The sequence below is a fragment of the Stegodyphus dumicola genome, chromosome 8 (assembly GCF_044657685.1).
Source record: "Stegodyphus dumicola isolate Sdum_Otavi_A_Nest chromosome 8, ASM4465768v1".
Lineage (NCBI taxonomy): Eukaryota > Metazoa > Arthropoda > Arachnida > Araneae > Eresidae > Stegodyphus > Stegodyphus dumicola.
In genome coordinates, this window is record NC_140775.1 from 185,915,628 (window position 1) to 185,934,166 (window position 18,539).

Consider the following 18,539-nt stretch of genomic DNA (forward strand, 5'->3'; position numbering starts at 1 on the left):
GAAAGCAAAAACACATGACACTTCACTTCAAATATACAATGTTATAATAAACTCTCTCTCTATAATTCACTAGTACAAAAAAAGACCCAATTTACTCTAGCGAAGTATGAAATATTTCCCCAAAAATTACATCTTTAATCGCTTCAGCAAACTGAAAACACACGCATAAACGATCTCTCAAGATTTTAGCTCGAATGATCACAAAATATTGCGTAGCTGGAGAATGCGAAGGTCTTGGCGCATGCGCTGTAACAGGTTCGACGATTGTCAACATACGAAGCGCATCCCTTAACATCGATTCCCAAATATCATCGGGCTTCTCTGCCAAGGTAAGTACCCACTTGTATCTATATTTATGCCACAAAAAGTCTTATAAAGTCTCAGTATTTAGAAACACAAAAGGTGCTTCACTCCAAGCAGAAATGTGGCTGCGAAAATCGTAAATTATTCGGACATTATCTGCATTCGTGGATGCTGGAATTTCATCCGCATCTCTCGCTATGACGTAGCAGCATCTGTATGGGTTGCCTTGCCAACCAAACAAGTGCCAAATTTATGTTTTTTTTCCCGCTTAGTTCTGAGTTATATGTTATAATATTTCCTGTTTAATATACCAAATCCATGAAGCACTGTCTGTTTTTACCTAGCCGTCAAACATAGTGTAAACTGTGCACTAAAATCATCAAACCAGCATATGACACATAAATAGCTTAATATGTCTTTTAAGCTTTAAATTAAATTAGTTTTACTAATGACCAATGTTTAAAATCAGCATGCTAATTTTAAACACATTTAACAAACGACTTTGCTACACTACGAAAAGCTTACGATTTGACATAATGTAATACCAGAAGAGGAATGTAAATCTGGGTCAAGGCCTCCTTTCAAGGTTAAATTTAGATTCATGATTTTGTGAGAATTGTATATTTCTGAAATGCATGATTTCGTGTTTTGAAGCATTATACGCGTATTCGATAGTAAGTTTAACGGTTATAAGTTACTTACTTCTTTCAAGTCTGCAATTGTAACGTACCCTAGTTAGGAAATGGTATTGATTTATTGATGCTATCTCTGTTGATATACCACGAGCTTGGAAAAGATCGCTTAACTGCCCGCGGAGTTGATACTTCAAGAAAACGATTATTAATGTGAATCGATATCGAAAATAAAAATTTTCTCGTTACTGAACGCATATTTACACAGGAATTTGCTGTGCAAATTGGTTTTTGTAAACATTTATTTCATTTGTAGACGTACGAAACTGTTTGACAGGAATGTAGAATTTTATAATTCGCATTTAAAAGTGCGTTAATATTACATTTCGAAGGCTAAGATCATAAAAAAGGCCTTTATGCACTATCGTAATGTTTATTTAAAAATACTGACAATATAACTCAGTTTTTACTCTTTTTCCAATTTAAAAGTTTTCTTTACATAAAAGCCTTCGAGCTTTTAGTTTCGGACTACGATTTCAGCGTGATAATTTTTATATTCATTAAAAATTGATTTTAAGGTCGTTTAAATTACAAAATTTCTTAAAAATAGAGGGACAGAAAGAAAAAGGCTTTTAATAAAATTACTGGGAAGTGTATCATAAAAATATTCTATTAAACCAATTAGCGAAACTCTCATCGTTTTTTAATTAATTAGAAACAAAAATATCTGCACTTTTAAGCATACATTTTGCGTAGTTGCTATTAAGAAAAATACAGACCAAAAGTAAAATGCAGATTTTATATTTACTGAAGAAATTTGCTATACCTAGAAGGGAGATGATAATCTTTGAAAAAGAAGCTTTTATTTTAAATTTTCTCCCGAAGTTTACAATCCAAAAATCCTCAAGTTATGTTGATAATTGACAAGAAAAATTTCTGCTACTAAAATTTGAAAGCTAATTATTAATAACACGTATGAAACTCTATTTTAAATTACATTGCTTTACTCAAATACATTGAAATGTATCAATTAATTTTTTCTAATTATTAATTTTTTCTAATTAGCTTTAATCATACATAACTAATCGTAAAATGCTGGAATTGTTAACAGTGACAAATTGAAAATATAAAGTGTCGAAGTGAAATTGAATCGAAATAGTTGTTGGTATGTTTTTCTACTTATCACTTCCATACGTCCTTCATATTCGGTTATGTCCTAATACAATGGAAGCCTTACCGTTTTGGTTTTGCCACGTATGATAGCTAAAGAATATTACAAGATATATATATATTGTAATTTCAGCGGATTTAAAAAACCATTTATTTTGTGTTTTGATCTGTCCGACAGTATAAAGGTCAAAATTGTACTATGATTTGTTTGACTGTAAAAAACGGTTTTTGATAGATAACTATTTAACACAAAATAAAAATGTATTCCTACTGAATTTTGAAAATATCATGGAGTTAAAAATTTCAGGCATATCCGGTGGCAACAAATGGTCAAAAATTAATTTCAGAAATTGACCCACTGGATTAGATCTGATTATTTTAATTACGCTAAATCAATCAAAGGCTATTTGCCTAAGAGTAGGGTGGCTTTCATGGAGAACCTTTTAAAGGAAACTGGCTCGTATTCACGTACCAGGCAAGAATTCGTCTGGTTTGAATCCGGATTGAACTATTAATGGTCAGTAAAATTACCGCCCGGGAACTGGTGGTCCATGAACAACAAGAGAAGCCAAGTTTATTAAAACCACATAAAAATAATCAGAGTTATTGTAATAATTACGATTTTTTTTACATTGGGAAAATTCCAGAAAAATAGTTTTATTATTAGAAAAAAGCATTTAGTTGAGCAAATTCAACCTCGAATATCACTTCAAGTATCATAGGTAATAAGTCAAATGGTTTCTTTAATTAAATAAATAATAATATAATTCTCTTTAATTAAATAAATAATAATATAGTTTTAAGAAATTTACAGTTTTTATTCTTTAGAGGTTTCATAATATGTTAAGTTCTTTTTTTCTTTGATGAAACTTTAAAATGCCGCAAAGTTTGAATATTTATAAAAGTCTATACCTTAAAAACATTTGCAACAGTAAATAAAATTTGAAAATTTTTAATGAAAGGCAGACATGGTACTTCTTTAAAATACTCTATATAATGGAAATAGATAGATAACTTGCACAACTATGAACCTTCTCAGCTAATAAACACATTGCAACATTTGCATGACTTATCGCCTATTTGCAATTAATATAACACTAATTTTATGAAACTTAAAAAATATACAAAATTATTTTAATAATGAATATGATTATATTAAACAAAGTGTTTTTTAGAGCACAAAACTGAGAAATTTCAAAACATTATGATAATTAACATAATTTTTACTTTTAATTTTTATGTTTTTAATGTGAACATTGTGCAAGGTTTCCCCTTTTTAATTGGCAAGTTATGAGACATGGCCAAAAATATAACAATATTTTTAAATAAAATACCTTTGTATGTAGTGGAAATATTTTTATACATAGTGGAAATGCATTTATATATATTTTATAATATACAGCAGAATTATTCTATTAGACTTTTCTTAAATTAAAATATTCAGTTCTTTTTGATTATCCATATTCTGCTGAAAAGGGAAAAGTTTTCGCTACAGGCAATCGAAGACAAAATTGCCCCCTTCCCCAGAAATAGCAATCTATGGCGTCGCTAAAATGTATTTATATGGCAACCCAGCTATGAGTGCGAGCAGGAGAGTTTCCCTCTTCAAATTTGATTGCCTTTTTTTTCTCATTAGTCCTTATTTTTTCATTATGAAACAATTTCACTTTTTATACAGAATCCTAATGGGACTTTAGTACTGAAATACTTTAGTAACTGAATCTTTTATATTAAAGGTTCTGCCCGAAGCAGAAAATTGTGCAATTCTCTGAAATTTTTTTTCTGCGATATTTTCTCCATGTACATAGCGATCTGTTTTTTAAGCGAAAACAGATCGCTGTGTACATGAGGAAAACAACTGCGGAAATAAAAAATGCATATGATATTCTCAGAAAAGCTAAGTGCTTTATTAAGAGTGCTCCTCGCTTTTTTAAAGTTACTGGTTCATTGTTGTTTTATGGAGTTCTTAATGCGTCGCCATTTTGAAATGGCTTTTACCTTCCGAGTAGCAGCTTGACAGATTTCTTTCGCGTATCGACCTTTCGGAGGATTATGCGAATAATTAAACAGTACTAATTTTCATTAAAATATCTATTGTTTATTGAATTTCAGAAATTAAATCTCATGTATAGCCAATAATTTATTACGGGAACGTACATTAGAACAGTTTTCACTTTTGAAGTAGTGTTACCGGAAATCATGCACGTAAGGTGATATGAACTCAGTACGCCAAAACTGTAGGAGCACATACAGGCATACATAAGCAGTTGTATACATCAAAATTATTTCGATGAAGATTGTTGCACATAATTCGACCTCATATTTTTAAGCTAATTTATTAAAAATCAAATAAGAAAGAATCTGAACGCATTGTAGGTATGTTTCTCTCACTCTGGAAAAACGACGGCACGAAGAGCTATCGAATTTTTAATAATCGAAGTCCTCCAAAAGAACATGAGCACATCGAAGGTGAATTTTGAACTCTGAATTTGGTTTTGGTTTCTTTCATGTTAGCGAAAGTACCCGATGGCAGTTAACTTAGAGTGAGAGTAATGCATTTAACAACAGGCACAACGATACTGCTGTAATCCCTCTCTAATAACGATCTAAATATACTATTCATAGTCATACATTTTTCAGTCTGATGCGATATGGAACCCACATAAAAACTTCGATAGAAAAATGAGCTAATTCTCTATCATTATATCCGCAGCAATGTCACGCCGTTTTTAATGATTTTCGTCTTTCTAGTCAAATGGTCTTAAAAGCTCAAATTCCATCCAATATTTCACCTATATTCAAGTTTAGTTGATTAAATGTGGCGAAAAAATATATCATAATTGATCAGAAATCAATAACGCGAACAAACACACAGACATTCTTCTTTACATAGACTTTCTAAAACTTACAATTTTTTCATTAACCTTCGATTAACAGACTAGATTTGAAAGCGGGCAGTAGTAACACATTTCGGGTAAAAGTATAGTTTAGGGTACCCCTTGGCGAAACTTGGCGATTTTTGGCGGTACATGGATACAGATTTTGTGCAGTTCTTCGACTCGTTATTTTGGCTTGCGAAGCTGCGATTTTTGTGCCAAAAATAGCCGCTACACAAAGCCAAAATAACAAGACAAACAATTGCACAAACTCGGTATCCATGTACAGATCCACTTATTTTCACTTAAAAAACCCCCCGAATTGCACAATAATGGTATTGCGCACTCTTCTGACTTTATCGATGTACACGTCGACCTATTTTCACTTGAACAAAATCCCCGAATTGCACAAAAATGGCATTGCGCACTCTTTTAACTTTATCCATGTACACGTTGACCTATTTTCACTTAAAAAGAAATTCCAGAACTGCACAAACTTGCATTGCCCACTTCCTTTACTTTGTCGATGTACACATCGATATATTTTTACTTATAAAGTCAACGGAGCACCAAATTCTACAACATGGGCAAACAAAAAATACATAATCTCAATAAAATACATTTTAAACCAAACAATAAAATAACATAAAAAAAGGAAAAACATGTACCAAAAGCGAATATTCACTTACCATGATTTTCGAGTTCGCTTCGTGCACCCAGAGCCACGTAAAAATCAAAATGTCAATCATACTCAAATGACTTTTTTCAAACCAGGTACTCTTTCTGATCGAACGCTTCACATAGTGACCATCTGAACCTTTCTTCCTACAAACCCATTCAAATCCATCAAAACGGTTTTAAACACACCACAAAAACGCTTACAAAACATCCCATGATCCAGAATTTCCCAGAATCATGCACCTGATTACGTTACATTAGGGTTTCCGTAACATTCAACTACTCAGGCTACCATAAATGAAACAACAACTTGGCGATAAATCAAAAAACAACTTCGCCATAATACGAGTACAAGAGGTACCTTAAATTCTACTCTACCCCACATTTCGAAATAAGGCATTTTCATCTCCAACGCCCTAGACTGTTGCCATTCGGAAAAAGGAGTTCAAAAATTAGCGCTTTTAGAGTTTTCAGTTAATATTTCGTTAATATCAACTTAAAATTATTCTTTTCCAAGTTTTTAATTCATATTTCTGATTTTAGCTACATTTTATTTTTGGAAAAAAAATATCGTCGACCTTTTCTAGGACTTATAAAAGAACTGTAGAAAGTTTGGTTATAGTAGTGACTGAGTAATTAAAGGACAGACAGACTTTCTTCTTTATATATATAGATGTATACGAATTTATCGAATTTTTGTTTAACGAACTCATCGACTTGAAAGTGATGCGAAAATAGAGGTTCGAAATGAAATATTTATATCTCCGGGCAAAACACAAGATATTTATATTTCAATTTTTATTAAAATATTCGGCTATTTGAAAACAATGTGCAGTTACTGCCTCAAATACTATACTTATTATCTTCCACACACCAACGACTTGATACGCGGTTAATGCATAATATATTTAACTTTCAAATTCAATGTTTCTGTTACTGAGTAGATAACCAAGTGATTGTAAAGCAATAAACATATTTCTTGAAAATAATGTTTCCTGATTTTTAATTTGTTTGGTTTAAATAAAAATGCATTTAAATCATGAGATGTTTAATTAAAAATATTAAATATTTTTACGAAAGACGCTGGTTAGACTCATTATATATTTCTTCTCTTTTATGATAACTGTTTTAAGCGACTGGGCGCTCGAGTGTGTAATATTCAAAAAATAATACAGCGGATATAAAACAAAATGTAAGGCAACTTCTAACAATTAATAGGGAATTCTAAATATATGCTGTTTTTAAATATTTTGTGATTTTACTCTTGAATTTTGTGTGGCGTATGTGCGAAGGAAGCGATTTTGGAACTACTCTGATATGCGCCCTCAAGTCGCCAAACATTTTTGGCGAGAAACTCCACGCTTCTATCTATCTAAATTTTTTTGTCTACATTTCGAACATTAAGCCTAAAATGCCTTAAAAAACGCAGTATTTGCAAATTCAAAAACCACGTTTTGAACATACACTTTAAGCTAAAAATCCGAAACAAAAACAAAAAATTTAGATAGCGAAAACGTAAAGTTTCTAACCAAAAATATTTGACAAGAATCCATGTACACAGAGATATGTTTTAACTTAAAAAAAAAAAAAAAAAATCTACGAATGGCACAATCTAGGCAACGAACGAATCTACGAACTATTCACATCTCACTTTAAATTAACATAACAACAATAAATTTCAAAGAAAACCATGTACACAGCATCCTGTTTAAACTTAAAAAAACATCTTTGAAAAAAAAAATCTACGAATGGCACAATCTAGGAAACAAACGAATTTACGAACTACGCACACCTCGCTTTAATAAGTTAACATAACAACAATAAATTTCAAAGAATAGCATGTACACACCGTTCTATTTCAACATTGAAAAATATCTACAAATTGCAAAATATAGACGCTATGCACTAATCAACAAAATAAATTAAAATAACTAGAATAAATTTCAAACAATTCAAAAAACAACAATAACGACAGAAATGCATACCAAAAAAACAATGAACATAACATTCTACAAAATAAGAACAAGAATAAAATAAAACGCACTTACCATGCATTAATGCTTTTTCGAACAGCAGAAATACCAATTTCATACGGCCACGTAATCACTATCATATTTATATGACAGCCAGGCACACTATCCAGAAAATTTATACTATCGTTCACAAATAATCACAAATCTCTACTTCTATTATGCATAGCCACTAAAAATAATCTCCCAGAGCCTCTTTCCACACCTCCAAATACCCACTGCCCCTCAACAGGATGGCTACGATGATATTTCCTTTTGCCGAACTTCAATTCAACAAGTTCCACCATTTTATCTTCGCGAGCTCCAACGAAAGATTTTTCAACGTCAACAGTGTTGCCATACCACACGCAATCGCGCCAAAAACCAGCGCAGAACACATATCGCCACATTTGGTGAAATTAGGGCGTATATCAGAGTTGTACCGCGATTTTTAATAATTATGCTAAAAGGGAAAAAATAATGTATTTAAAGAAATGAATCAAAGAGCAGACTGGTAACCTTGCGATTCTCAGTGAGAGCATAAAATACCTTACCAAATCCTCTGATATGACGTTAAAATCTGAAAAATGCATTCATATTTTCTTTATCTTCCCCTAGTTTTAATACTAATTTTGGCGTGTTTTGCTTCAAACTTAAGAGGCTTACAAAATATTCTGATAGCAATTATAAAAGGGAATCATACATACTTAAGCTGAAAAGTGAAACAAGTCCACCTTTTTAACGATTGGCGAAAAGGTAATATGTCTTAACAACATCTACGCATTATTAGCTGCACTTTAAAAATCCCGCATAAGAGATCTAGCTGCATTTTATACTTATCAAAAAATTTGCTGGAAATTGCTAGTAGTATTTAAATAGTCATATTCTAAAGTGTGAACTATTCTTCCTGAACAGAAACAGATAAGCAGTGTCGTCATAAATCTTGTGAATACTTCTACATTCTGCAGGCCTTTATTAATACTGGTTAAATGCTGCTTATGAATTCTTAAATACAGTATATGCATCATGGATGAGTTACCTATACTCATTCAGCTACTCAAAACACGTACCAAAAATTCAGAAACTAAAATGGGCACGCTAGAGATGGCCGTAATGGTGCATCAGACAAATGATTCATTGTTAAAATGACAAATGGCCTCATACATTACCACAGAATCATTTCCTGTATGCATGTTAGTTGCCTAATGTTCCCTAATGCTTTTAGATAGTCCTTTTACAATGTAAACTATTTAGTATCATGTGAACTTCAATACATTTCATTACCAGACTATTGCTGTCGATCAGAGATTGACCGATTCAGCTCAGCTCCATTTTCATATTGAAATCCATTTACTAATAACGATAATGCACAACAGTGCATTTCTTTGGTATTCTGGTAATGCTCGATTTCTGTGCAGTGTATTTAATTACTCTAGGCTTTGATGCTCTGTCTAAATAAAAATGTAATAAGTGAATAAATGAAAAATGTGTTTTCCTTTTCGCATAGTGTTGCCACTGCTCTCTTTGGAATCTCTGAGTATTTTAATCAAAATTTCGTTACAGTTTTACAAAATAGGAAATAGGTAATAAAACAAATTCCAAATTCGGACATCCAAGTGCCCATGTTCGTGCGGAGGACTATGTTATTCAAAATTTTATGCTTATAGATAGGGTTGCTTTTTCACAATGCGAAAAACATGCATACATTCATGTGAATTCTTCATTATTTAATTTTTTGATATAATACAAAGCGATAACATTCAGTGGCAAAAACTTAAAAAGTGATAAAACGTTTATAGTGATTCAAAGCAAAATGACGTTTCGATACTAATATCTCATTTGGGACATACATCCCTTTCGGGCTATTGTAAAAATGGTAAAGCGCTTTACTTCCCCACAAGTAAAGCGTTTTTTAATGGTTTTCAATTAGTATTAACAGACTGTGGAAGTTTTAGATATTAAGTCCTTAAAATAACTCTGAGTTTCATATTCAGATGAAAAGAGCACATATTCTACTTTGTTCCAGCTCGCGTGTTTTTCAAGTAGCGGTGTTGAATAGATTTAAAGGGTTAAATCATTTAAACTAATGCTAACAAAGTGTGGAAGATCAGACTGCTTTGATTAATTGATTCTCAAATGTTTTCTAAATCATATATTAAGGAATAAAATCAGCTTCCTAAATCTCGTAATAAAAATTCTTTCTAAATCTCATACTCAGCATTTTCCATTTGGAGGTAGACGAATAATTAAAAGATAAAGTGTAAATTTGTTCCTAATGGTCTTGGGACAATTTTAACAAAGAGAGCGAAATTTAGTTACTTTGCTTAACTCCTCGAAATCATTTCCAAGTTAGATATTTGGAAGCAAGGAGCACATTTTCTATTTAGACGAAACGGTAAATTGTGGAAATATAGAGAAAACATATTTTTAATTGTTTGGAAAAAATGTTAGCAAAGTGTAAGGAATACAGCTGAGATAACTTTTTAAAATGCTCTCTAAATGAGTAATAAGAAGCAAATTCTGGATTTTGGCTCAAATGAATGTTTTGGAAATTAAGTATAAATTTGTTTCTGATGGTTTTAGAACAGTGATGGCAGAGCGTATGAGATTTAGGAGGTTTTGTTAATTCCTCGAAATTCGTTCTAAATCACATATACGGCAATAAGGAGCACATTTTTATTTAAATGTATCCATTTGCTTTGTAAATAGAGGGTAAATTTGTTTCTACATCTTTTTAAAAAAATCCGACGTCGACGCCATGTTACTTCTCTGTACGGCCTATTAAATTATACTTTCAAATTTGCTGCATTTAATTTAAACTTATTTCCTCGAATTTCATTAGAGATATATTTCCTCATTCAGTTAATTCAGTTATCATTTCGCGGCAAGGCCAAAATACATAAAACTTCAAAATATCTTCCTTAAAAATTGAAAAATATAGAAAAAAAAAACCCACCAAATACAGTTAAAAGTATAAAAACAAGTTTTACAATTAAAAAAGGAGTTTCTACGCAAAACAAAAGCTATTCGGCCAGCGGACAAAAAAGGCGGATTTTTCAGTGCATAAAACCGAAAGTTTACTTTTCGTCCCACTGGGCAAAATGACCCTGAAATTGCAGAAACTGACTTAGTTCACTATTCTGCTAAATTTCAATTATTGGCAAATATGGCCGCTACATCAGGCTTAATCGCACTTAAAGAACATTTAAATTATTAATGATTCTACAATATTTGCATGCTAATTAATTAAACGCATAAAAACCTTACTCGGATTATAAAAACAACATCATTCAATCATTTTCAAAGCAAAAAATGCGCAATTTACCAACACATAATAATAATAATAATAATAAACTAAGCTCACCGAGCCAAGTAACAGAGTGGATATATATATATATATATATATATATATATATATACTTTTGGTGATACCGAACTAAAAAGGGAGGTGCACAACTACATGTTACAGCAATCCTCTATACAAAATTTCAACGTTATGAGACTACTCGGGTTTGAGTTAGGCGAGATACATACGTGTATCCAAATAAATCCCGCAAAAGGTCTACATGTGCAATGAAAAGGCAGACACACTAAGCATGTGTGAAATATAGAGGAAACGATGAAAGTTTTCTATTGCAGTGCAACACTATTTAATTGGCATTATCAGTAGGATTATTAAAATTTAATTACATGGCGTGAATTTCCTTTTTAATTACCTTTCAGTTCATATTTCCTCTTAGCAAGAACTTAAACTTTCAACGTATAAATTTTTACAAGACCACCCTAGTATTGCGTAATTATTTTTTTCGTTATCAGTTTCCTTCATCTAAGGTTACAGCAAATCTCTCTCCTTCTGTCCTTAAAAATTATCTGAAGAAGAAGAAAATATTTTATAGAAGTGTTAAATTTAAACTTTGAGCATCGAAAAAATTAAATATTCCGTGCCAAAAATCGATAAGCAGACTTCAGAAAAGAATTCAAATCATTCGGTGTAAAATGTGAAAGATGAGTAATATTTTATTGTGTTCTGTAATTAAAGGCTCGTAAAAATTTTATTTTAGGAAGGCTACGAAATGAAATTTAAATAGCAAAAGTTTAATTCTCATTATATGCCGTAAGCTGACATTGCTAGAAATACCCGTTTTGACAGTTCCCGAATACGTCTGGGAGATTTCCTTTTTTTGGCTTGACGTTTGTATTTACGCACAGAATAAAGAACTATTTTTTCCAAACCCGTTTGTAAAAATGGACCTAAAATGGATTCGAAAGGGATTTTTTTGTGATGTCTGTATGTATGAACGTATATTGAGTAGTTCGAAAATAACTAGCCATAGAACGTTCGAATTTTGTATATGGAACTGCTATAATATCTAGTTGCGCTCTTCTCCTTTTTAGTGCACACATATATAAAGAAGAATGCCCGTGTGTTTATCGTTTAATAACTCAGTCGCACTGGTTATCGTCGCCAGACTTTCTGCGATTATTTTCTGGGGTCTTGGAAAAGGTCAATGTCCACTTTTTTCCAAAACAAAGTTAGCCAAAATCAGAGATATTAATTAAAAACTCGGCAAAACGATACTTTTGCCCTCATATTTCCGAATGGCAACAGTCATGCAAGCTGGAGAGGAAAATCTGCTTTATTTCGAAAGTTGTTGCCACTGCCATCTTTCAAATTCTAGAGTTTGCTAAGGAAAAATTTCTAAGTTTTACGATGAAATAAAAATGGCATTTCCAAACATTAAATACATTATTCCCGATTACAAAAATTTGTGGGAAGCTATTTCGATTACTCCCATCTTCGTACGACTTTAATCGACCGAAATATTAATAAAAATTCTAAATCCTTTAATTTTTTGCACTCATTTCCGGAATGGCAACAGTCTCCGGCGCTGGAGAGAAAATGCTTCATTTCGGAAAGTGTTGCTAAAACTCGCTTCTAAACCGCAGAGTTTGTTGATCAAATAGTTTGTAAGATTTATAAAACCTATGCCTATAAAGAAGAATGCCTATTTTTTGGTCACGTTACTGATTTCTGCTCAATTACCATCAATTTTGCTGCCACATTTAATCGACTAAAATTGCATATAGATCAAATACTGGATGAAACTTGAACTTTTACGAGCACTGGATAAGAAAAACGAAAATCATGAAAAACTGCGTGACGTTGTTGCTGATATTGTAAGAGAGAATTAGCTTATTTTTCTATCGAAATTTTTATGTGGGTTCCATATCGCATCAGCCTGAAAAATGTATGACTACAAATCGTATTTTTTGCATCTTTAATAGAGAAGGTTTATAGGTGTACCATTCTCTCTGTTGTTAGACATCGGATACTTCCGCTAGTATTAATCTATATATATGTAGTATTACAATTGAGTAGACGACTCCAGTACTATTATCAACTTGCAGTCTCCATGGTCGAAAATGAATATCTTAATGCGCTGCAGCTTAAAATCTGCGTAGTTAGGTATATAAATCTCAATCTAACCTATCTGGCATCAGGTACTTCCGCTAGTACGCAATAAAAAGGGATATATATATATATATATATATATATATATGTATATATATCCCTTTTATCCCATATTATATATATATATATATATATATATATATATGTTACCGTGAAAGACCGAAATTGGAGAATGTCGACTTTCACCGGAGAATATCAACATTCACCAAATACGTCGGTGAAAGACCGCATATTTCACTACATTCTTGTATATTACCCTCACCGGTGTATGTCGACAATCACAGATATGCTCTGGTGAAAGTCGAAAAGAGAGGTCATAAAGTACCATAATAGTTTAAGTTGTTGCAATAAATAAGATTTGAATCACATAATTTAGTAAGTTTTTTATGACTGTTATATTATTTTCTCATTTAGAACGTACTGTATAATTAAGTAAATTTTTACCTTCTATTATTTTCCTTTCTCATTTTGAATGTGGTGTTGTGTGTTTTAGGTTCTCATGTTCTTAAGTTCTTATTTCACTTTTCAAGTGCATTTATTCGCGACTGAATTACGGAGAAGAAAATATAATATTGTTATATGTTTAACATTCACCATCAGTACATGGTGAATGTCGACATTGACTGGTGTAAGTCAAAAATACGAGTATTTGGAAAATATTTCGGACATACACCAAGAGACTATGTAAATGTTGACATTCTCCAGATTTCGGTGTTTCACCGTAACATATATATGTAGTATTTCAGTTGAGTAGACGACTTCGGTAATGTTATCAACTTGCAGTCGTCACGGTCGAGGGTGAATATCTTAATGCGCTTCAGCTTCAGCTTTGCGTAGTTAGATATATAAACCTCAATCTGACCTATCTGGCATCGAGTACTTCCGCTAGTACGGAATAAAAAGGAATATATATATATCTTTTATCCCATATATATATATATATATATACATGTGATGTACCAGCTTTAGTCGTAGCTTAAATTATCAGACGATAAGTTTAAAAAACAAGATCCATTTATTATTGGTCAGGAGAAATAGCAGTTACAAAATCAGATATCCGGAGTAAATAAAAAAGAATTACTAATAAATTTTTGTATGAAGTTTACTGCATCGTTGCATTTAAGAAAAAGCGCCCGATATTCCTTTGCGAGTCCTTTTATAGCCTCTGGAAAGGCGGAGCTTCCAAGAAATGACGTCAGCCAATCCAGTTCGCTTTAAATATTTCCAGAATATTCTGTAAATGTACGTGTAGAAAAGGCGGGAAAAACAACTTGACTACGGGGCTGCGGATTTAATTCCACGTACTTTCAAATAAGAGACCGTCGTCATTAAAAATGAAAAGAACATACAGTTAGAATTTTAAGTGTAATCTTGACTACGGAATTTTATTATTACGTACATATAAACACGCCCTTACTTGGTTTAAAAATCCTTACCCGGAGTTTATTTCCGCAAACCGCAAACTTTAATCATACACTTCCCACTGCAAAACTATTTTAAATGGCTAAAATATTCATATTTGGGCAATTTCAAATTTAAAAACTAAATTCATTTTCGACAAATAGCTAAATATAACGTTTACTGCGCTCTTACGATTCCTATACCTATATGTCTGATCTGTACTCACTATGAAAATTTTATACTTTATAATTTTATACAAGCTAAGGTAAAATAAAACTAGAAACGTATCTCCCGCGAGATAAAAATTAACCGGCATACTTTTCAAGTTTTGATGTCATTTTGAACTTGCAGAGATCGTTTAATTAAATAATGAAAATAATAATAATAATAATAATAATAATAATCGTGTTCACGAATAAGAACATTATATCATGAAAGAATGAACTATTATATGAAATGTACTTGGCGTCTGATAACGTTAGAATATATTAGCCATTATACGAAGGAAAAAGCACTTGTAGTCTGGAAATTTTACTAAACAATCTAAAACGTCGCGGAGTTGTTTGACCATTTAAGAATTTACAGAATGAAGACCGAATTGCGCACAAATATCGTGAAAATAAATTGCTCACTACGACAGTGGTCTCTGACTCGAACTCATAGGGGACGAATGCTCGATCGTAAAGTTAACGAAGTGGGAGAACATAATTTAGACAAAATTTAAAGACGTTTATAACAAATGAATGAATAAATGAACTAAATAATTTTTTAATTTCACTATATTTATCGTATTATACATAAATAATAAAAAGAATAACTCCAAAGAAGAAATTCATATACATATTTATTTCCAATAGCAATTATAAAATTTGGTAGCTACAAAAATTTTCTATTGGCTACACTCTGTAACTGAAACGAATTTACAGCTAAATATTAAGCTTTCAGCATTATATTTGTTTGAACAGAAGTAACCATTAAATTACTAAATAGAAGTAAGTACTAAATTAATCCAAAAATCAGAAATTTAAGAATACCAAAGCGCCACTAGCTTTTGGCTGACAAACTAAATATGCTTACTGTACGAAAGTGTGAATTTCTCCCATATTACCTTAGTCACGTGACATGATTAACAAGCATTCCGTGATAGAGACAAAGCCTCAAACTATTCAATTTTTTCCTCCATAGCAGTCGAGCATGTAAGCTCAGTTCATACCTTTATGTCTCCAAATCTATAAGTACCATACTTGAAACAAATAAATTAAAATAAAGTTTATTCGCTCGCCGCATAAAATTGCCTTGAGGGTTACATGCGCCAAGCGTCCTGCGAATTTGAACCCATTGCACTGTGACATTGCAAACGTTGTTTTCACAAACACCTGTGTAGTTGTTTTCTTTGCAGTAATCATAACATTGCCATGAAAGTTGATATACAGGCAGACTTCGCTGCCTGAACTGGGTTTGAGGAGTTACAGCTAAAGATCGTTAGACGAAAGAAAAGTGGATTTAACAATAAATAAAAATCTGATGTGTACACCACATGACTTCCTTGTGCGGAATATTAAATTATACGCATTTTCTTTGAATTAAATCTACTTCGACGACAGCGCATAAACCACAATAGAATAAGCGCATTCTTTAAAACTCACTTTGTTTACCATAGCGACACTCTGGCACTAGATTCACTTAACAATATTATATTTCGTTCATATTATAACTCAGAATGCACAAAATTTGTATCATTTAAAGAATTATCTAATCGTTTCTACATGTTCTATTCAAATACTATAACAAATCTAAAATTATGTATAAAAGAAATTAAGCAAATATAACAAAAAAGAAACAATTTTTCACAGACGATTGTGTATTTCTCATTCAACTCCGTTCTCACTTCGCGACAAGACAAAAATACATAAAAACTCAAAATATCTGTATTAAAAATTACTAATTATTAAAAATTAAATTATTAAAAATTAAATTATTAAAAATTAAGTAAATCTTAAACAATTATATCATCGAAAAAATTATAGAAAGGATTAAGCATGATTTAAGTCACAATAATAAATGAAGGCGTTTATCTTTGTTGTTGCGAAGCAACATTTCTCTAGATTGGCAACAAATCCACTACTCTGCTGTTTCAAATGTAAACAATCAATGGCCGCCATCAAAAAAAGGCTTAACGGCACTTAAACAACTTTAAAATTGTTGATAATTCTAAAAATATTGCGTACAGATTTACTAAAGGCATAAAAACCTTAACCGGAAGATAAAAACCACATAATTCAATCATTTTTAAAGCAAAAAATTGTACAATTTATAAACATATAAGAGTAAAGAAACTGAGATCACTGAGCCGGGTAACAGAGTGGATATGTACATAAATATATTTATATACGTTTGGTGCGGAAGATTGCAACCAAAATACGAGGTGCACATCTACATGTTATAGCAGTCTTATATACAAAATTTCAACGTTCTGAGGCTACTCGGTTTTGAGTTATGCAAGATACGTTCGTTTAGACGCCCCGAAAAATTCTCTTCAGAATTAATTTTAAAGCAGTTTTATAATTATTTTGGAGGAAACGAGTCTCTTATTCGGTTCTTACGTACAGTTATCACGCCAGAACATCGTTAAATTGCTTTCGATAGCGGTCAAAAAGGATATTTTCGTTGAAATATGCTGCCTGAAACTTTTCGCGATTACAATACTTCCTCTTTACTTCGTACAAGGAAGTAAAAATTAATATAAAATGTTTAAACATTTAACTAAACGAAATATGATTCAGTAATGGTCGCTCAAATGAGATTTCAAGGCGAAATTAGTGCAGCTTTCACGTCTTAATCTACCAGTTCGAGATCGTAAAATATTCAGGATTTTTTAAGCTAAAAGATAGTAAAATAATTACCTACTAAGGAAAAAAAATAAAATCTGAAAGCTTTAGGATTTTAATTTACGCCCAAACCACCAACATGTTGCCATTTATTAAACGTGTTGCCATTTATTAAACGTGTTGCCATTTAGTAAAGCGTAAAATATTTAACTTTTACATTTAATCTGTTCGTCATTTAGCGCAAAAATCAAGTGATCGAAAAGCAAGAAACACAGATCTTCAAAATAGTGTTTCGATTTTTAATTTGATTTACTTAATTAAACATATCTGAAGATTTTATATTACGCACAAAGGGACGTTTTTATAACGTTTTGTAACGTTTTATAACGTTTTGTTACTTTTATTTAATAAATATCATGTTCTTCGCAATTAAAGCATAAAATTCAAATCAACAGCAAAACTGCAAAATAATTTTAAAATGAGCATATCTTTAGAATTTTCGATAGTCAGTCTCGAGCGCTGGAGATAAAAATGTGTAAAGACATTAGGATTTTTTTGGAAGCAAGAGAGATGAAAAATTAGCAACGCCTTCTCCGGGAATCGAACCACGAACCTCTGAAATACCCACTCAGTGTGCTGACCACGAAGGCACGCTAGGAAGGCAGAAGAAATACCTTATATACTCCCCCTTTTAAACAGCGATTGGGGTTTTAGGGGACCAATAGCCAAATCCTGGGTGCGAAGAATCATTATCCAACACCCTTTTAGTTCGAGCGCCACTGTATAGACATTAGGAGATTTTTGGAAGCAAGAAAGATGAAAAATTAGCAACGCCTTCGCCGGGAATCGAACCACGAAACTCTGAAATACCGGTTTCAGTGTGCTGACCACTACACCACGAAGGCATGCTAGGAAGGCGGGAGAAATACCTTATAAATGTTCCCCCCCGTATAATATTGCCATCGCTCGCTTTGACATTCTTTAAATTTTAATCAAAATTTCGTTAAAGTTGCATTCATGTTTGTAAAGCATTTTTAATGTTAATATATGATCTGAGAATAATATATGATCTGAGAAATCTGATATATAAATCTGAGAAACAACCACTTAGTATACAACTTCTTAAAATAAAATAATGCCTCTTTATTCATAAAGGCAAAAAAGCAATT

At 31.9% G+C, this 18,539-nt stretch overlaps 1 protein-coding gene across 1 annotated transcript in view; it reads left to right on the top strand.

Annotated features, from left to right (window-relative positions):
- Window positions 1–258: 258 nt before the first annotated feature.
- Window positions 259–18,539, top strand: part of LOC118189362 (sodium/potassium-transporting ATPase subunit beta-like) — a 508,361-nt gene continuing 490,080 nt past the window's right edge. The window contains exon 1 of the mRNA XM_085822815.1: window positions 259–329. The gene's annotated coding sequence lies outside the window, so the exon portion shown is untranslated. The remainder of the gene's footprint in view (window positions 330–18,539) is intronic.